Source organism: Wasmannia auropunctata, unplaced genomic scaffold (assembly GCF_000956235.1).
Source record: "Wasmannia auropunctata unplaced genomic scaffold, wasmannia.A_1.0 LD335986.1, whole genome shotgun sequence".
Classification (NCBI taxonomy): Eukaryota; Metazoa; Arthropoda; class Insecta; order Hymenoptera; family Formicidae; genus Wasmannia; species Wasmannia auropunctata.
In genome coordinates this window covers 557313-579640 of record NW_012026904.1, presented here as the reverse complement: position 1 = coordinate 579640, position 22328 = coordinate 557313, and the positions used below count along the sequence as shown (strand labels likewise).

Sequence of the window (22328 nt, the reverse complement as noted above, 5' to 3'; positions counted from 1 at the left end):
ATATATATATATATATATATATTATATCGAAACATTAATTAATTTAATACGTGCGTTAAAATTTCAAACTATAATTAATAAAATATACAAATAAGCTTTTGTTTTCTGCCATATTGATATTATTAAACAACCTTTACATACGTATGAAGGTGATGTGTCGGTTAATATGCTGCCAGCCGAGTAACGCATAATAAACGCATTAGTTTGGAATTTTTGCTAACATGATGCAGTCTGATGTAGACACCATTAATTTAATATTCGTGCCGCATAATTTGCCGCGATTTAATATCGTTTATATATGGCAACTTTGCTAATATTATTCGTATAATGATATCAAAAATATTAAGCAAGAAAATATCAGGAATAAGATGTACATAAAAGGTGTATATTGCTATACTGTTACTATTTATTAAATGGTAATATAGTATTAATAAGAATAATATTATCAATCAATCGTTTTATTAATTAACTTTGTCGGATAATTCAAATTAATCCAAATCTTTTAGAAACCAGTTTTTCTAGATGTTTGGCTCTATCACAAAACGCATTGAATTATCGTATACATATCTTCGTATATATATCTCTTTAATTATTGTATAAGTCTATCTATCTCTAGTCAACTAGAGTCTACTGACAATAACATCATATATCGTAACTTCATCGTATTAAACATAAAAAATTATTACGTTATAATAAAAAAAATATGCTCGCAAATATATAAAAAATATATAAAAAAATATGAGACATGTTCATTTATAGCAGTATATTTTTGACCGAGTATTAACTGTGTTATTTTTACGATCGGAACGACACGTACTATTAGTATTATGTTTTACATGCCGTAAATTTTAACTAGCAATAACCTCTTCTCCTCACATTTTCCCAGGTAATTTTGACGGTTGAACGACAAAAAAGCGGGAAAAGAGTATAGGAGAATACGAAATGAAATTTTCCCCTTTCCTCCGGGCGCTTATATGACACACTCCATTGTTCCAAGATGCTCTACCGTAAACGAGATTGCAGATGAAGTTCAGTCACACTTTGATGCAATCGCGAGCATTGTCATTACATTCTTCATATGTCCCGCGTGCCGCAATTTTCGGTTTACGCCAAAACACGAAGGACAAGCTAACGAAAGAGCCGTTACGTGAAAAATTAATAACTTGAGATGATGTTTAATGTAACACGTGGCTTACTAGGTTTTTAATTCCTATCGTCTGCAAGGCAAGAGCAGCTTTTACGCGAAGGTAGTTAAATTTTTATGGGTCTTAGTAATTAGCCTCGCTAAAGCGTGGTTTATTGCATCCACGTTGTCCAATTGAATATATTTTTCATGAGCGTGTATTCGTGTGGCTTTTTTTACGATGGCTAAGCTTGCTCTATCAGAGAATAATAAAGATTATTTTTATTTATATTGAATATTAAACTTTTGTACATAAATATATATTTCACTTTGATTGAAGTCTTACTTAAATACTCTCGGCAAACCCCAAGAAACACTAACATAACTACCCTATTAGTTATAATTTCCTACTTAACAACGCGTATTATATTACAATTATATATTATTACTTGATTGTTTGCTGAATTGTAATTGATATGCAAAATTTTATAATAAAATGTATACACCGCAAAAGATTATACCGTAAAATACTTCATTTCTGAGGCCGTATTATAGTTTCCATTCAACACAACAGTGATAAAGAAGTGACTATTTTTTACAACACAAAGTACATTGCTTACGGATGAGTAGCGAGGCTAAATTTCCTCGGAGATTAAGTGGAACATATCGCTGCGAGTGACGCCCGTTATTAGGTGGAGAATGTGAAATGTTGCGACGGGTCTATAAAGCGTTGTAAGAAGAATTTGTCACCCGATCTTGTTTAAATTCTATGAAATACATTTATAAGGGACGATTTACGAGCTCCATCTTTTACGAGGAGATACTTTAGATCATAAATTGCGGACTCATACAGCCGGTAGTAATGGGAGAATATTTTTCCCAATGCTCATATTACGTACACTGTGACACTAAGAAAAAATATTATGCTGTTACGACTTGTACGGGAATGCATTACCTAAAATATTGTGTCATTAACGCGACAAGTGTTTCGATGGAATCCCATGGCGCATCGCTAAATTATTTGTTTCGGCATATTGGATACGGCGAGTGCCCGTACGGACACTTAGAATACCTAGGAAAATACCAAACTATAAATTACGTAGCGTTACCACAATATCTTTCTGCTAAATCCAACATGATACATTGCAGTTGCGAAAATGTATGCAAGATTCAAAAGCAAAACGGAGAGAGAGTAAGGAAGGGAGGGGAGGAGAGAGAGAGAGAGAGAGAGAGAGAGAGAGAGAGAGAGATTATTCCTTTTAAAGCATACAAATCCTCATACACGTCATTTCAATCGTATTACCATTGTTTGATACAGACTTCTTTTCTTCTTTGTTATACTAAACAAAATTCTTTCCTTCCAGAAGTCTTTTTCTTTTACTCACCAAATTCGTTTGCAAATAAAATTGCAGTCAATCAAAACCGTACATATATCGAAAACAACACTGCGTACTTTCTAGGAAAAGGTAAAGATGTATCAAGTGAAGGTAGTTTACCACGGGTAACGGGTGTGAGGATTAGTGCAGTCCAGACAGATCATCCGCCACCCCCGAACGGGAGACGCAGGTCTCCGTGGAACTAGGACTGATTGTCCCCGGCAAAACTTCCTTAATTATCCCGCAGCTTCGAGGAATAATTCGAGCGATTCGAACAGCGTGGTTTACGAAGCCGATCCAACATCTCCGCGACAAACAAACCGGGGCAAGATGGAGGACGCGACGGAGGAAACGTCAGAGGAAGTGGCGGCGGCGGCGTATTCACGAAGTAATGTCTGCAAGTTCGAAGACGCGTTTTCTTAAAGTTCCGTACGTCCCAGCCACTGTGATTCGTTTCGACCATTTGTATAAACTTTTCCCCACAATGAAAATCGCCCGGAAATTTGATCAATCCCGCGAAACTGCAGCGCTATAGTAGTCTAGTGTCTTCATAGATCGTAGTCGAGAGAGTGAAAGGTGAGGATAGAACACGCTAATTCGTCAGATGAAAGTTTACAGCGTTACACTTTTACATTAGCGCCAATGGCGCACTGAAAAGTGATCAATCAATAAATGTCACCCGAGTGTGCGACGCGCGGTCGCGCTAGTATAAGAGAGCTCATACTTAATTCAGCGGGGCCATTAAATTGCATCTATATTTTCCGGAAAAGCCGCAGCGACCTTTTTCCGGGTCTCCACGCTGCCAGTCGGAAAAGTGTCTAGACGTGGAAATGGCGTTCGGTATACGCTCATAAATAATAGGACCGTAATAATAAGGGGTTGTGATTCAAATCGAATATGCCCAAAGGGGTTGCAACCTTCGACAAATCGAAGGCCGCTATCTCTGAGGACATATCTTTAGATACTTGGACCTTCGTGTCTCCGGGGACGTAATACCTAAGAGCGCTTATCTCGATGCTCGAAGGAAGGCACTTTGAGCGAAGAAGCTTAGTAGTTGAAGTTTCTTGCCGAGCACTTCTTGTCTGATGCAAGCTTACGCTGGTTCATCGGTGTTCCCCGCTGTTCTTCGTGTCGTTCGATACAAAACATACCAATGCTTAAAATCCCTTCGTCGAGCGAAGATAAGATATGTATAGTTTATTTGTCTCTCTATAAGTCAAATCTTCCATCAAAGAAATATCCTTTTTTGCACGCCATTTTCTTACAAAATCTTAAGATAAGATCTCATCCAGCAAGAAAATAACATTTCATAAGAAGTATAACTTGCAAAATAACGAGATACAGTTAAATACATTTTTTTTCTATCGTGAAATCGGAATTAAAAAGTATGTTGCAAGATAACGAGATACAGTTAAATACATTTCTTTTCTATTGTGAAATCGGAATTCTCAAATTCTCGGTTTATCAGTAAGTTAGAATAATCATTTTAATTACAAGAATTCTCCGATATCCTTTCAGAATATGTCGGTCTAAACTATATTGGTGTGTATAATCCTTATGTAATTTAACGGGCAGATAAGAGGGATCTACCACTAAAAATTTCAAGGGTCTTGGAACTAGCGATGCATTTGCAACCATTGGATTACACAGCGATATTGGTTTAATAATAGACCTTTAACTTTACACATTCCTATTTTAAATTCATAAATGTTTATTTCGAGAAAATCAATAATTATACGTTTAACTTCCACATAGTTCTCGCACATGTAAATTTTATATAAAATCGAAATAAAAAAACGATAAAGATGCCACGACTGAAGCATCAAAGATGACAATGCTACGCTCAAAGTTGTGGCCAAATATAACAGCAGTCGTCACACCACAATCGTTCCGCAATCCTTTTAACCAATACTCGAGTTGCGTAAATGTTTGCTTGTTTTTTTTCTGTTTTTTTTTTTTATAGAGACTTGACTCGTCGCGTAAAAGCCGGATGCAGAATCGGAAAGGTCGCCGCATTCAAACTCGTGTGAGTCGTGTGGCACGTCCCGGTAAACGATGCAGTCGCAACTCGATGGCTTCATAAGTTTTCGCACCTGAACGTGGGAGCTCCCTCGACAGCCTAAAGTGAGGCGTGAGAAGGACGTGGCGAAACTAGAGAGGCACGTGGATCGTATCGGGTTCCACCCCCAAAGATGCTTTAGAAAGTAAGCCCAAGGGTGTGAGACGTACGTGCCGTCGATGTGACGACGCTAACGATACTTGGAGCGAACGAGGACGATGAGACAAGGTCCACGGCGACGGTCCGGTCCCATAAACGACCGGAGCGACAAATGCAACTGCTACGAGGAGCTCGTACGCTGGCACGCGGCCCATTCCGGCGAGCCGTAGTGTTCATAGTGACGTTTATAGCGTAACACGTCACACCGTCTTTGACCGCCGCAACACACGCATTGTTTCGCGCGCGTTCGAGAAGGAGAGGACAAGACTGTTTCAATATAGTTTGATGTCTTTGAAGTGCTGAAACTTGAATATCGCATGGTTTGCACTGCCGGATTTAGTTCTCGCGAATTTGGGTCGGTATCGAGATAATTCACACAATTTAGATTAATAATTATGGAGAGCGATTAAAGCAGATTATTTTAGAAATACCTAATTTCGATTATTCCAATTTCAACGCGACGCAATCGCATGTATATGTATATATGGCATTAATAACAATTGCGAATAAAATGCTAAAAAAATGATAAAAGGATTAAAATTATTTGATATGTCAGATTAAACAACAACTTAGAATATTACAAAAATACAACGGCAACATATAATATAGAACATACAAAAACCTGCCGAATTCCTTTTTATAATTTCAAACAAACAAAATCAACTTGAACAAGTTTAAATTCAAGTTTAAATTTGAACGAGTTTAAATATAGCTTAGACCTAACTAAGAGTTGAGATCTGTATCATTCTAATCCCAAAGATCCCAACCTCACCCGTCAGGTGCACATTAATTTTCAAGTACTCGACGGCCGTCTTCGGCTTCCATGAGATCCCATGAGAGATTCACGCCAAATATGGGATTAACCCTCCGGCCTTTTACCTCGATTTAACCTTAAGTGGAAAATTCCTTCGTAATGTCAAATTTAATATTCATATCAGCGTCGCGCGAAGGCACGACCCCTGAATCCATTACCTACTTTTGCAGGAGCGATTAGTAGGGACAGCCCGGATTTCGGCTCTCGCCGTCAGCCACGTGCTGGCAAAAAGACCGTCCGGCAGACGCGCCCCGGCGTAGAGAATACTAAATGTCCAAAGACAGACACCGAGTCCGCGAGACTTCACAAAGAAGTCTCGAGTGCGCGAAACGCGAATGAACGAGTCGAGGGTAAAAGCCGGGAGAGACGCGAATGGGTGCTCGTCTATTCAAGGATTTAAAATGCTCAAGTAAGCGCTAAAATCTACCACAGACTTCGTGCCTCGCGGGGCGACTCGAGACTCGGCCCGACTTGAGTCAAGTACCAAAGCGGATACCAGCGGAGAGAGTAGCTCCTCCAGCCTTTCCGCTCGCCGCTCGTGCGCGCGCACGGCATATTTTATTCAGATCTTATTCTTAACGACGTGTGTTGCCCGGGAGAGAAGATTGAATCTCATGGTTACCTCACTGGTTGCCCTGCCGGAGGTCAGAACGATCCGCGGACGACGCGACCGTCCGTCAAGAGGAGGAAATCGAAAAGCGCGAAGGGGAAGTCATTGAAATAGTCACGGACGGATTTTTTTATTTTTCTCACGAGGTCAATCTACTCAGACGGATACGTGCTGAAGAGTGGATCTTGAAGCTTGAGTTCTCTCGCAAGCGATGCCACTCTTGAAACTTCTACCATTGATAATGACTTAGGGCAATGCGAACCTGAAAGAGATCTCGTTATTTTTCAATTGACTAATCGATAAATTAAAGCGTTGAATAATAATTTTTCGATAATTATAACGGGATAAGTTTTATGCATTCCTCGACGATAGAAAACATAAATTACGCAATAAAATAGAATATAACGTTGATCGTTGAGAACGCTTCGCGATTTCGCCCAGTTTATTATAAGGTTATAAACGAAGCACACACGCGAGACCATCGTACGTAGATTCATTCAAGCTCTGTATTTACGAGCTTTCAGGAGTTAACTTCATTTCCTGCCCGAGGACAGTCTCGACAAGCGAATTTCTCCTCTGTTGTTAGGGCCTGTTTGCGGCTGGTGTTGCAGCTATGAAAATAACGAAATTCCCCGGAACAAGGAAACGCAATGCATAAATTCCAGTCCAGATACTTTGTCCGCTTTTCTTCTTGGTCATAAAATTTTCACGGCGACGTGCAACATTGCGGAACTATTTACCGTGTGTGTGCATTCCGCGATACGCGATTATCGTTGCGGAAACGAAGAAAATGCCTTCTGCATTATTAGGTATTTATACTTACATTCTCGTGCATCGATTTTCGCAGTAGTGTCACTAACAGAGTAGTAGATGTATAGAATATGGAATAAGTGAATACGAGGTAATACGGTGCTTTCCGAAATCGAGAAATACAATTGCGTTACATTAGACTAACTAAATCGATTCATTCGTCTTTCGTGTTTTCTGTGAGGTCGGAGGGAAGATCGCATTTGTGAATCGCATACTATCGACACACTCATCGCAGCAGCGAGAACAATTTCGCGTTGATAGACGATCGATCTTCAATTCGAAAAGAGAACGAAGCAAATCTACATCGATGTGTCAATCTGTTCAGCTATATGTCACATATAAATATACTACTATCAGTTATCCGGGGGAAAGAGAATATGTAGCGGTGGCATGACTGAGAGTGCATGACTTCGAAAAGGTTGTCCGCCGTACATTCTCGTCATTGGCCTACAAAAAAAAGAGAGAGAGAGAGAGAGAGAAAACGGGAAATGGAGGAGAAAAAGAGGCATAACAGACCCGAGTAATTCTCTTGCTATCTCTATACATCCCATTGGACGCGATGCGTATGTCCGCTGGAAGGGCTTCGGGGATTCAGCGTTGCAAGAAAGAGGAACAGAGGGTGTGGCAAAAGGAGCTCTCTTGTCCACGGACAGTCCACGCCGGCGATGCGGCATATCGATTTTATTTTTATCCCCCGACCGCCTTCCCCGTCGAGTTCGCGAAGAGGTCCCGGGTTTTAAAAGAACGCTTTCACCCCTCCGCTCATTCCACCCTCCTCCCCCCCTTTCTCGACATCAACCTCACGGGGTGGAAGCGAGAGACCCCGAGTCGCGAATTGAACGAAAGTTTCGTGCAACCGAGAAGTTCGTTACGATGCGTTTTCATCTGCGCTTAGGCCGAAGGGTACGTGTCAAAAACATAAGTCTTCAATTACGCGATCTCTATGAAATCTCCACGCCAAGTAATCGACGCGCGGCGAAAGTTACGGAGGCGAATAGATTTTTAACATCGTACCTATCGATATAAAATAAAGAAGTCTTTCCTTACACGCTATACTTTTTAATTACATTTCTTGTTTTAATCGCAGTTTTCTATTTTGTTAATACGTGCAACAAATATATTGAATACATTGCTTTTCGGCAGCGAGAAAAAAATTCTAACGTTGTGTTTCGATATTTGAAAATTGAAAATATTATTTTACATATTATCTAACGAGCACTCACGGGGCTAAGTAAAATACGTATAGAAATATCCGCCGTTACGTAATGGCTAATCACATGCCGATTGTAGGCGCTGCACGTCCTGCGAGCTTCCAAGTAATTACATCAGACATTGGCATCGATCGTGAAAGGACTCGGATTACGCTTTTGAGAACATTGAAAGGCGCGAGAATTTCCCCTTTCAATAGCCTAGAACGTATGAAAGCTGGATCGGTAGATGATCAGAAATTGGCTTTTAAGGGGTCAAGGGGTATGTATCATACGATCCTCACGAGCACCGTTATTCGAATTAGATTCCGTTCCATTTCAATACACCCATTTTAATGTATCAAATTTGCGTTAAAATATTCCATAAAATTTTGTAGTTAATTTTGTAAATAATAACAGCCGTATACAAACGTCAAATCGTACCAGTTAATTGTTCGCATAATTTACAATAATATTATATTGTGAAAATAATAGAGGCACATAAAAGCTCCATTGTTGTCTTTATTGCCTCATCCTCGAGAAATAAATGGACATGTCAACGGTATATTGCTATAAGTCTCTTTGTATATCGCTGTATATATACAATAAATACATCTCGCAGGAAAAATCAATTTATTACTTTACGCCGATACGCGGCCATTAAAACGCACCCCAGAACCGTGTACGGAGTAAAATTGAAATTGTACGTGCACGTATTACGTGCACCGACGGTGTTACGCAACGGCTGTAACACACTACCTTTTCCCACCTCTTCCTCGCGTCCAAAGCTCGCCCCTCCCATCTCTCGTTCATCCATCTATCTCCCTTCTTCGATGTTATCCTAGACGCGAGGTTCGAACAAACGCACGCACGCGAGACGTATTCGCAGGGTGCTTCAAATTCCAAATGCGAGGCGCATGATGGTCTCTATCTCTATCTCCCGCTCCCTCTGTCTCTCTCTCTCTCTCTCTCTCGCTCGCGTACGTATACAACGGCGTGCATTTACACGAGTTACATAATAACTCCCGACGGTGCATCGACGAGCCGTACATTGGGCAAGGCGCCCCACGACTCCGTGTATTTACTCAATACTGAGTATAATGTTTCCCCGGCGTATACGTGTACGTGAACGCTCGCACTATCGCCGTTGAAGGAAACGTATACTGAAGGTCCATTTACGATGCCTCATATGGTCGAAACGCGCGAAGTTGCATTGCGCAACAAGGCATAGCTAAGCGCAACAACTATCCGTCTCTAGATACTCGTGATATCCGAGAAAATTACGTGGAAAAAGAAACCTTCGAGAGAGATAAACAGCGCGTTACTTAAATGAATAAACGATAAATTACTGCAGACGATTGATAAGAGAATCAATTTCTACGAGCTTTTGTACCTCTTAATACGGACGTTATATAAAAATTTCATCATTTTTATCGATGCAACCATTTCCTTTTATAATCGGTTTACTTTGTTCTATTAGATATATGTGCGTGTAAATCGTGTTAGTAAATTTAAACTAGAATACACCTTCTGAAAGGTTTTAAAAGGGCGCGTTTACTTTCCATTAAATGTTAAATGAAACATTTAACGTCCGTGAAATTTGTCGCGAGAATTTTCCTGTTAATAGGAAATTTCAATGAAAATATAACATTGTAATGTGACGATCGCGACGGCGACGGTAACATTTCCAGTTCTCATTCGGCGAGGCGCGGCGGTGCCTCGGAGTTACGTGCAGGGCGTTTTCGTTTGCACATTGAAGAGCTCATCAAAATTACGAGCTTTGGTCGAGACAAGTTCGTTACACGCGACGGGTGACCAATAGAAATTTTCTCATTTCGAAACGTGCCGCGTCGAAACGGCCACGTTTCGAAATCCATTTCGCACTTACTGCGCGACCTATACGATCGCGCACAAAAGGCAGCATCGCACGCTGAAAGAACATACATCACTCGCGTGTAGCCGCCCCTATAAGCTTCGCAATTAATTCGCATCCGGCGTAGTTATAAAATCGCATCCTCGCTCGCTCTCCGCCCGCTTTGTTGCAAAGTGAGTGCCCGCTATTTTCCTTCGCACTTTCTTTTGACCTTCTCTCGGTTCTTCACCTTCTACTCGCTCGGCATGAAAATTCATCGACTCTATTCCTCGTTTCTGTTTATGCATGCATATACATGCATATGCATACATAAACAGGTTTATGTACACATACAAAATAGCCTTATCCTGTCGCGCTTTCGCTATCAATCCCGCTTTATCTCCTTCTCAGACTCCGACGTAATCCCTTTTCTTTGTCATCGTGCGTTACGGATACGTTTCCCAAAGAGCTGAAAGAATGCATCCGCGTTCGATGCTTTATGGAAATCGGCCTTCATACGGGAAGATTGAACGCGGAAAAGCTCCTCCTCGCCGTCGTGTGCCTCTGTCGGAGTTCTTTTTTCTCTTCCCCTTTTCCATCGACGTTACAACGCCGTATGCACGTAACCTCGTTTGGCCGGAATCCACGCGCCGGATCTGCAGTATTAATTATAATGGATCGTTCGTATTATGGGCCGTACATTGCCGGTGAAACCGGCTTCATTCCGCACCGGGACGAATTATCAATTTATTACTCTCCATGATCGTTTCTTGGGATTAATAACCGGGGCTTACTTCGAACTGGGAATCCCGTAGTAACGTTATGAATTAACCTACGGAGGTTAAATAGGAGAATTGCTGTTAAATGTTAGATTTCACGAAAGGTAATCTCTGACTCGTAAGATCGTAAATAAAGTAAATTAAATAATAATTGCAGAAATTATGATTATTTATTCGTCCACTCGTCGCTCTTATGGTCCTCTACAAAATTTATTTAAACTAATCTTGAATTTATTAAGTATATTATTATTAATGTTCATATCATTTGTAATAGAGAGAGAGAGAGAGAGAGAGAGAGAGAGAGTTGGAAAACATTAGTCCTCTGTTATTTATTTTTTATAATAGTTCAACATTTAAAAACGCAATTTATACGATTTCATTTACGTTCTGAATCGATTTTAATATTACTTTCTCAGTAGAATTTACTTTCTCAAATATTTAACGTTTATTTTCGCATTTTCCATTAAAAGATTTTCATTATATTTACGAAAAAAAAATTCTCTTGAAAAGTATTCACTGTTTGCTACGTTAATATGTACAGATAAGATACTTTCGGCTTTCTACTTTCAAATCTCGAGATTATATTAATTCTCCCTATTTTAAAATATTATTTTCCTTTTAGTTGAAGTAATACGAAATAAACTGACATATAATACCTATTATAAAGAACAAGTAAAAAAATAAAATTCACAAAGTTACATAAAAAGTTAGTAAATTATAGAAATTAATTTACAGCGTTTTTCCTATACGTCTAAATTTTCACAATCTCTGTTCAAACGTGATCAACGCGGGGGCAAGGATTTTTCGTACAGCAGCCTCTAGCGTAGCGGCGTGCTGTACAACGGTCGACCTCCGTGAAACCGAGGTGGCCCCTCGGGAGCCCACGGAATATTAAGCAAGATTCTAACATCCCTTGGCGACCTCGTAGCGAGAGAGGAGCGAGCCATCGGGCATGCTGTAAATTTCACTTTGCGGAACTTAAGAGAGGTCTACTCTGGGGTTAGCTGGTCCAAGTTCCGCAAGAGACAGCGCACGACGGGGACGGTGAGGTGCTGCGACGGAGCGACCGACCAGATGGGAGTGAGGGAGAGGACGGGGGGTGGAAGGTTATCCTGCGGGGAGGATAGGAAGACGTTACGATGCAGCAGACGCCAGTGTACCGGGATCTCCTTCTGCGGCGGCAGACAGTTTGCTGCACTAATATTAGCACGAGGGATAAGGGACCTCGCGCTCGATACCGGGTGACATCGAAGCAGCCGGGCGGGGACGAGACGGGACAGAAAGCGAGACGTAAGCTGTGGATTTCTCGGCGCTCCTCCGTCGGAGACGCCGACGGTTTGTCTTTTCTCGGTTAACCTCATCCACGACCTCCTCAACCGCGATTCGCTTAAGACCGGATGATTCACTTCGGCGTGTAATGCCGTAAGGTACGCCGAGTGGCGTACGCGCGCGTAAAGAGAGAGAGAGAGAGAGAGAGAGAGAGAGAGAGAGGGAAGGGCTGTCGGTTCGATATGTTATCCGCTGCTCCCCGTCTTTGATCTATAACATTACGCCACGCAGTAACTAATTACTGCGATCGAATGATACGCGCGGATATTTAATCGAAGGGATACATGCCTCATTTTACAGTTTGATTAGTCGTTTAGTTGGATAAGCACAATTTATAAGAGAGTATAATTAAGTTTCCTGTCGTAGCGCAATCGTACTCCAAGACAGCGCAATATCCAAAATCGAAATAAAACTGATTTTGAAAATGTCCTTAATTAACATGTCTTATATCTGGAATTAAGATTAAACACAAAATGATTTTTTCAAATATTGAATTACGCTGGAAAAATATACATGTTATTAATAAACAATACAATGCTTTAAGAGGAAAATATAGTTTTTCATTATATTTTACCCTAATCTTTTGTGTGTGTGTGTGTGTGAGTATCTAACACAGTCTTCCCTTAATAAGTATATTCGTTAAGTCGGCACTCGCAATACCGAGCTGCGAAAACGATAATACGAAGTTCTTTACGAGCGGGGTTTTCTCTCTTTACTGGTCCGGATTTCCTTCTCGCTTCCTCGTTTCACTTCCGTTCCATGAAATTTCACCCTTCGTCCTTCCTCCTTTCTCCTTCCATCTCTCCTTCTTTGAATTCTCTTTCTCATTCAACTTAAATAACTCGTTTGGCAGACCACTGCACAGGATCTCTAATAAGATCGCCGGCACGATATTCGTTCTTCGTTTCTCATTCCCTTCGCTCTTCGCCATTCCTCCCCGTCTGTCTGTCTGTCTACGGCCGTCTACTCTCTCACCCTCGACTTTTCGACTTATCTGACCTCGAGCTACTCCGGCTCGCCATTACCGCGGGCTCTCGGTTAGTCAAAGCTCGATTAATTTCTTCGGTCCACAATCCGTACAGGAGCAGGCGTGAAGAAGTGTCTGGCGCTCCCTGCGCCGGAGACGATAGAGAAATCCTGATGTAGTTAACGAGAAAAGTATCGAGTATCTCCGCAAAAATATCTTCCCGCGGCACAAATCCCATAAACTGCTGGGGCGGTTTTGCGGCGCGACTGTAAATCAAGACGAGACCGGCGGATTAAGCTGATATCTCATAGCGGGGAGAAGTATGTACATTTGTGAGATACAATTGTGCACGAGAATTGCAGATAGAATGCTTCGTTGGCGATATTAATGACGAAGCCGGAATTTTGTGCTCCATGAAAACCTCATCGCCCGGCGCCGATATAATCTGACAATCTAATCTGCCTGATGACTTTCGCGAGGGAGATACACACACACACACACACACACACACCACGTTCAAAAGAATATTGAATTACGTAATTGGTTATTAATCATCGCGAATAAAATTGATGATGAATAAATCATATTATCTAGGAGAGGGAGATTGATTTACGAAGCGTTGATGCAAGTAAATTTAATATTCCCGCGAGCCGTTCGTTGTATGAATAATTAGTTGCACATTCATCGAAAGCTAATCATCATAAATTTGTCAGTCGGGAAGCAGACGTCCATCACATCCGGCACAGACACCGACCAAAAATTGACGCGATCTCGTATGTCGATGTACATTTCAACAAATGTACCTTTCAGGCGCACCCTTCGTGGCGAGAAGAGTGATGGTGGCACTTGTGACAGTAGATTTGCCTGTAATGATCTGCGGCCGACTAATTTTCGGCCAATCGACAGAGACATGCTTATGACATGATATAATCTCGCGTACCGAAACGAAGACTGCCAATGCAACAGCGGCGATTCGCGTGTGTTCCAAGCATTTCAATATTCGACGATGAAATATGGCTGTTTTAAAGAAATTTATGGTATCCTATTGTTTCGTACAATTTCACCGAAATTTAAGCGTATCACGAGGCTCATTAATTAATGATGCGATTAAAAGTTAATATTATTATTCCGAATTACGCAAATTTCATTCTCTTTAATACCTAATAATACATAATAATCTCAATTTAAATTATACTTTAGAATGCATTGAGATTACTTGTTAAAATCATTAATTTATTTTAATTTATTTTAATTAATTCACAAAACAATTCCCTGTAACGATTCGTGTAACCACATTTACAGAGCGCAATTTGCACTGTTCAGTTAACGGGAAACCAGAATGGTATGTCGGATTTGGTTTCCAATTTTCTGAGAGAATACTTAGACATCCCTGCGCATTACGCGTGTTCGATATCCCTTCAATCGTCTGCAGAAGTATACCGGAATTCAACCGGCTTTTCTTCGCTAACTTTTCTTTCGGCATCTCCGCTTGTAGGAAAGCTCGGGGAAACATACAAATAGCACAGAGAATTGTCTCATTAAGACAGCCAACGGTTCGCATTAATTATCCGAACGACTTTTTACTTCTACGAAGCTAGCTCACCGAGACTCATACTTTATCAACTCTCAACAAACGATCCCGCAAATATATGTCATACTGAATTTTTTACCTCGTCTTTTTACACGGATATAGCGCCGGACAAGAAATGGAAGGTGTGTCTGAGTGGACGAAAAATTGCGAAGGCAAAGGCGCGGAAGGAGCAAAGAAGAATTCCTGGCGCCAATTGTGTAGCACTGTAGCGCATTTGAGCAACGACATCTTCGGCGTTGTTGGAATCAGTCGGAGCGTAATTACTTTTCCTTCCTGGAGCGTCGATCGCTAATTACGACTATGAGCCGTTCTCGCACGCGCTTCACCTTGGAAACTTTCCTCAATTTTTTTTTCAGCGGCCCTATCCTTCCTTTCTAATAGTCCTTTGGCCCTTTCTTCGCACGTTACTTTGTTCTCAAGCCGTAACGAATCCGTCGCACGGAAGAACCCTGCAACTTTGGAGAATCGAAATTTCGCGAGACGAGTTTTCGAGACGGAGAACTCCGCGACGATTATTTAGTTTTAGAATCTACATTTATCACGTGTGATACGTTATTTAGGTGAAACAGAACAATTTCATGACTCGCGGCGTGTCGCGAGGAATGACATCGCGACCTACTATTTCAAAAAATACAGCCAACTTTATGACATAACTTCTTATAATATGCAATCTCATATGTGATATGTATATAGTATCGAGAAAGGTCGCAAAGTTCCAAAGTTTCAAAGATGAAAACTGTCTGACACATTTTGCTCAAGATAGGAGTTGCCCATGACATACGTTTCTACAAGATTTATTTGAATAGCGCGCTTTTACTTTGCGATGATATTCAGGAACTATCTGAACGCGCGTCGCTGAGGAAACTTACCTTCGTGAAACATCGCCTTTCCAGTTGACACTTTTTAGTCGACTCGTGAACATTTATCGATATGATACAATTTATCAAATGTGTCTCTCCTAACATTGTCTCATAAATATATTTATATTAGCAATATTGGCAATATTTTGCTTTATACCATTTTATATTTAAACATTATATAGGGGATACAATGGAGAATAAAAAAGACACTAAAAAAAAATTGTGAAATCTCTATAAAGTTCTTCAAAAACAATTCGATTACTCAGTTGATTAGAAACTCACTGTACAATCACGCGCGTTACACTCGATTTATCTTATATAATTTCTAGGATTCACATAAAGTTTTATTCTCGATTTGTTCTCTGCAATTCTTAGAATTCGCCCTGAGAAAGGATTAATTAAATCACGATAAAGACCAACTTAATGCGCTTGAAATCGCAATCGCTATAAATCTGGGCGACCGAATTAATGACAAACTCGAAGTTCCGTGGGGGGGGATCCGTTATCGTAAATCACGCTGTAAACTTTACGGAATCCAAATATATGCGCGGATGAATGTCGGCGCGACTTATCGAGATGTGCATTCGAACGAGAAGCCGGTGGCGGTGTCAGCGTTTGATAGGGGTTGACGCTACGGAGTTGGCACGCTGCGTCTCGTAAAACGAAAATCTTCGCACTTCCGTTTACACCGGTGACTCTCTGGTGGCTCTTGGAAGAAGAAGTTTACAACTTGCGCCACGCAAACTTGAGACAGTATAAATTCAAAGAATGATGAAACTTGCTTGAGAGCGAGCGACTGCACCGCGCCTCTCGTGTGAAATAACACTCTGAACATCATTGTTTCATCATATATACAGCCACTTAGTTTTCGGTTATTGAATGAGACTGTATTAAAAATGACGTAAATGAACTTCGAAGTAGAAATAAACTTCGAATTCAGATTCTATATGTTGGGTCAAAAAAAGCAACTATTCGAAGTAATGCAATTTGTTCAAATATGTGTCTGGCGTCCCGGTATACCTATACGCCTTGGACTATGTACCGTTCTTACTTTTCTCTTTCAGCCTCGTTGATTTCAGAGTAGGGTGCGCAAAGTAATAGCTGACCCCTTCTAGGGGTTTTGATTACAGAAGAAATTGACCATGGAGCTAAAGCTAAAGGAACAATGTTTCCGCTGAACGGTTCCGTAATTCGACGCGTGGGATAACGTGTTGATCTTCGGTATTTACCCGGTCTCCTATTACCTGAGAAAAAAAGTTAACTGGACTTAATTCGCATCCTTTTGCATAAGTGCCTCCTATCAGTTGTGTACTACGAAGCCTTAAACCACCTTCGACACACCCAACAGAGAAGATTACGTAGGTGATAAAGGAGTAATGCTTCCACCAAAGTTGACCGACATGCAATTAAGGACTATGAGCGAACCACCACAGTAATTAATTAAAGCGTTTTGAAGAAAGAAACTTAATTAGCTTATATTTCACGTTCGTAAATATCAAATGTTTAAATTTAGAATCCCTTAGAAACTATTAAATCCTTTGCCGCGTAGAACGCAAAAGTAGCTACGCTGTAAAAGAGGATAAGAAAATAATTACATTTCGTTACGAAGGGAAGATATTAAAGAAAATATTAACATGCAAAATTCTGCAATTTGCAAAGATTTTGCAACATCATCTATAATATTGTGCGTACAATAAAGTTTGCAATAAAGAGATCATAATAAATGCTAGGAGCTAAGAAAATCGATATTCAAGGACGAAGCTATTAGATAAGAGCATATATAATTATAATTGCACAATCAAAAGTAAAGACTTTTTTTTACTTCATTTCAGCGAATTAACTCGACGCCAGTTAATGCGATGAAATCGCGCTTTCTAATATTATGTGCACATGAGTGGCGCACAGGATTCCTCTGTAATTGCATCCGAGTCATGCCGATGGTATCGCGAAACGCTATTATCTGCATCGAACGGCGGGTGCATTGGATGTAAGCGCTGGAGGGTAAAAGTTACACGATGGAGAGACGATCGAAACGAGACGACGCCGTTCCGTCCTCATCACAAGCGCGACGTTGAGCCCAGGCTTTGATAATGTTGATTGAAGCTTAGACTGCTCCTTCATAAACATGATTACTATTCCTATTTCGCAGTTCGAGAGAGAAAGACCCGAGGAGCCTGAGAGTAGGTGATAACTCGGACAAACGCAAAGCTTACGAGCGATACTCCATCCTTTATTTTATATAAAATAGTATTCGAGTCAACAATGGAGATCAAATTGAACTAATCACATAAATAAGATCAAGTAGACATCAATTGTTCTAATTTTGTTTTCCCTTTCTCTGTGTAACGTATAGTATAAAAGCTTGCATTCTTTTAAATAAATAGTTACTTATTTCTATATAACGATAAACATAACTTTAAGTCGGAAACACGATATGTTATTCTTTAGAAAAACAAAATTGATCTGAGAATTTATGTTTATAGTCCCGTAAATATTATATTTCTGCTTCTTAATTTATAATGGCCTCGTGTTTATACTGTTTCGTATTAAGAATACCACGGAGTAAACAATTTAATTTCGCGCAACCATTGGAACCACGAAAGCAAGTTAAATCACCGAAGCGAAACCCAAGCTAGCACGTTATAAACTGCATTCGCGACGGTAGGAAGGGATGCAGCCTCCCTCCTCCCCTCCATGCCTCCAAGCTCGACAAATAACGTATTCAACGGCTATCGTGAAAGAGACGACGGAAGTTATTCCTTTAAAACGTTTCGGCGCGCTTGACGATGATGCTCAAAAACTGTGATTCCGGTTTTACATTCGAATGCGCCAGACAGTCCGGTAGTCGCGACTCCGAGCGAGGCGATACGTGCCAAGTACGACAGTCTTATGGCATCGACAAGTAGTCATCATAAAGTCTTGGTAGATCGTACGTTCGGCGCCTCTGATAAACTCCCGAGAATATCTCGAAAGGGGACTCAGAAGTGCCGCAAGGATCCCAAGGAGATGAACATCCCTCTCGCGAGAATTATGGTCCGTTCCATCGCCGAAGCTTACCTAACAACCGGCACCTGTCGCTTCCGGAATAGCTCGAGAGCCTCGGCCATCGCCGCGATGAATAGCAACGCGGCAGAATCTCCAGCCACGGGCCGGTTAAATGGACGAGGAAAACCGACCAGGCCACCGCGTAATTCCTTTAATCAGCCGCGGAATTCGTGTTCTATCTGCCGATGTTCGTTCGCGTCAGGTCGTTACGCGCAACGACATCGTGCTTCCCAAGAATCGTGCGAGATCACAGTACCTGTTGTTCCTGCATTTGCATTTAGCTTTTAACGTTTTACTATCACGGACACGCCACAAAATTCTGTTCCGTTAAGTCTGTTCCGCGCGGACATTGATTTGATCTCAACGCTTAACTTTTTTCCATCAAGTTAAAAGAAAGAGATAATCAAGTTAAGAGAAAGAGATAATTACACTCAGCAATTTTTAAATTTACATTAAAAAAGTATCGATTAAGATATATATATGTACAACTTAAAAATAAATAATTATGTGTAATCAAAATTGTAATATCACATTGATTTATGACTGAAATTTGATAAAGTTAGAAGATTTTCGTAGAAAATGTTGAAAGAGATTGCGCACAGAAGTCAATCATCGGGAATTCAAGCGAACAATTGAACCAGATGAAAAAGGAGATCGAAGAGAAAAGCAATTCGTGAATGAAAATGAATAATAGAAGGTGATATGCGGAAGTCGTTCTCACCCGCAAACGTTTTGACGTACATCACGTCGAAACAGTAGCGGCCAAACGATAAAACAGTGACCAGACCTTGCCGGGGAGCCGGCACGAGTTTATAAATGTGTTTTTCGAGAAGTTGGTTGGAAAGTTCGCAAAGAAACCCTATTCGCCTTTTCTGCGAAGCAGGCGTGCACGACTGCGCCATGGTTTCCGTTTGGGATAGGCTACGGTAAGTACTTCTAACGGGGCGCATCGTTATTACGGATTTAGCAAACGGCAGGACGGGACAAGGGGTTAGAGAGGGTAAGGACGCCGGATCCAAAAATAAACGCCCGGGAAACCGTTCCGGCTGCGCCAGCAAAACTTTCTGCTGCAACGCCCCTGCAGGATAGCATTCGTACTTGTGGAGGGAGGAGAATGGGGTAGAAGGGAGGAAAATGTAAACGGAAGTAGAAGAGGAGACGGAAGTTGAAGGAAGAAGAAGAAGCGGATGATGAAGACTGGCAGTACGAGAGTCGTTTCTGTCTTCGTCGCGGAATTCCCTGAAATGCTAAGTTAAGATGCATTTTTCTCTGAAAAGACAAGATTTTTTTCTTATCAATAAGCTCTTCCTCTAAAAAATACACTGAAAATCCTTTAAAAAAAGAGTGTAAATTAATACATTAATACAAATCTATAAACGCATCTCTATTCTGTTTATTTATTTATTTATTTATTTATTTATTTATAATTGCAGGAAATATAAAATGCAAATATCCCAAAGAGAAAATAATACAATTAAAATTATGTCCTGTTTTCAAGCACACCTATTTATGGCAAAATGTAGTGATGTGCGCGAATAAAATAAAAGACATTATTTTCGCAGCATAATGTTATTCCGACCATATAAACATCGCATCATCTACTATCATCCGAATTAATGTGGCCGGTCCAATAGCTTATTTATTGTCCGTAAAAACCTACCTGTTTGTCAGTGAATACAAAACGAAACGACATACGCATTCAGCTATGGAACGATGAATGCACTGTGGCGAAAAGTGTATAAATATGATAAATAAATCAATAATTTGTCGTATTGTCTGCGATTCTCCCCTTGCCTCAGCTCTCGCATTACGAATAAAGGGATATTTCTTCAGACATCTCAATCAACTGACCAGACAACAGACACAAATCTCCCCAGATTGTCAAAGTTACAAAACTTTGTTGTTCAAAACAAAACCCGTTCTCGTAAAACTCCGAATAAAAGTGAAGAGAAGAATTCCAAGTACCCGTACCAGTTATAGGGTTCTAATAAACTGCAGACACAAAGGTGAACATCTCCACGCTTGAATAAATCACGGCAGAGGTGCCTGAAGTAATCAATTTCGCGCAAATTCCGGCGTCGTTTTACACATGTACGCGTATTTTCTGAAATATTCACGAGACTACGGCGCGGCAGTATATAGACTATACCGTGCCAATCAAGACGAGAGATGAAGGCGCGGATGAAAGGCCGCTTCTCGGCAGCAGCGGTCGGCAAGCGCCACGCGGCAGCAACGGCGACGGCCCGGGTAAAGGGAACGTAAGAGTGTAATTAATGCTCGGAATGCCGGATGAGGCATTTACACGGGAGCGAAAAACGAGAGGGAGCGATCCTCGCCTGACCTGATTAGCCCCACGGACTCTACACCCTCCAGGCGACGGCATACACCGCCTCTCAACGGCACGGAAACGCCGTGTTTGTTCGAGCCATTTCGTTCACCCCCCCCCCTCTCCTCCTCCCGGCGCGGCGTCCCTCCTCGTCACTCACGATCTTTTTAACTTCTTGTCCCGCGCGCGTGCCCGCGGGACTCGCCACGAGCCCCGTTTACAGTCGGAATTAAGAAGGAGTCGCAGCAAACGCCGCTCAAAACGCGATCCCCTTCGTTTACAAATTACACGCCTCGTCAGCCACGTATTCGTCCGCGATAACACGCGACAATCTAATCCGCGCGAACAAGTCGAGAGCCGAAGAGTCGCGCAGAGTTCTCGCTGCAACAGACTGCAAGATCTAATTATTCGATTTCGATGTAAATGAAGTACGATAGGGAAATAATTTTGATGAAAACTTTAGACGCATGACGACAGATAGGAGGTAGAAACAACGGCACTCCATTATTTTATACGTTATTCATGAAATAACCGCTAACATGCATTTCAACGTTAAAATATCCTTAAGTTGTTTTCAAATCTCTCGTCTCACTACGGATATTTAATATATGATTTCATAATGACGAATACTCGAGTTATGCCATGTACGGGGAATGTGTGACCGTATATAGCATGTACACAAGTTAATAATACATTTTATGTTTCGTCTAATGTCCCTATATGGTCCAGTACATTGAAGTTATATGTGAAATGAGAACAGCGCGGGTGCAAATTTCGTAATTGCATTATGCGAAATGAGCGGCGTGTGAGAGCCAACAATGTGCAACAAGCTTTTTTGCCAAGTTTCGTCTGAGCGTGGCGAGCGACGGGATTACTTCTTTCGTAGATATTAATTATAAGCGCAACGTACATGTCCCGTTAAAAAGGGACAATTAATCTAGAATCTCGCGCGGCGCCGCGTCGCAAAACTCGCGCTCAACTTTCACGGAAAATCCGCACTCTCATTACGCCATATTGCGGGAAAGGGGTCTTTTCGCCACCACAGGACAGCCATTAACTTTTTCTACCGCGATTACGCATCACGTCTTTTGTTGCGTCTCTACTTTTTATTACGCTATGTAATCTAAATATGACCTTTTGTGTAAAATGCACACGAGTATTCGGAGAGCGTAACTTCAACTATCAAACGCTGCAAAAAGAGGCACATAACGGTATACACAATCAGCGTGTGGTTTTCTCTTTTAAAACAATATACATATATGTATGTGTCGTTGTATAAATGCACAAAAGAATCGTCGCGCTCTAAAGAAATTCTGTATAATCCCGCAACATATTATCCTGAAGAACCAAATGTTACAAAACGGGCTGTTATTTATCCCTGGAACAATCGCATTAACCTGATTACTACAAAGATACTTACAATTATAGTTATATATGCACA

At 41.1% G+C, this 22328-nt stretch overlaps 1 protein-coding gene and 1 long non-coding RNA gene across 2 annotated transcripts in view; one reads left to right on the top strand and one right to left on the bottom strand.

The window, feature by feature from the left end:
• Nucleotides 1-22328, bottom strand: part of LOC105454336 (uncoordinated protein 58) — a 211738-nt gene that overhangs the window by 98751 nt on the left and 90659 nt on the right. The gene's annotated exons all lie outside the window — the stretch shown is intronic.
• LOC105454337 lies at nucleotides 6768-8766 on the top strand. The gene is made up of 3 exons (XR_974982.1): nucleotides 6768-6950; nucleotides 7133-7854; nucleotides 8242-8766. It is a non-coding gene; the product is annotated as an uncharacterized LOC105454337 (long non-coding RNA).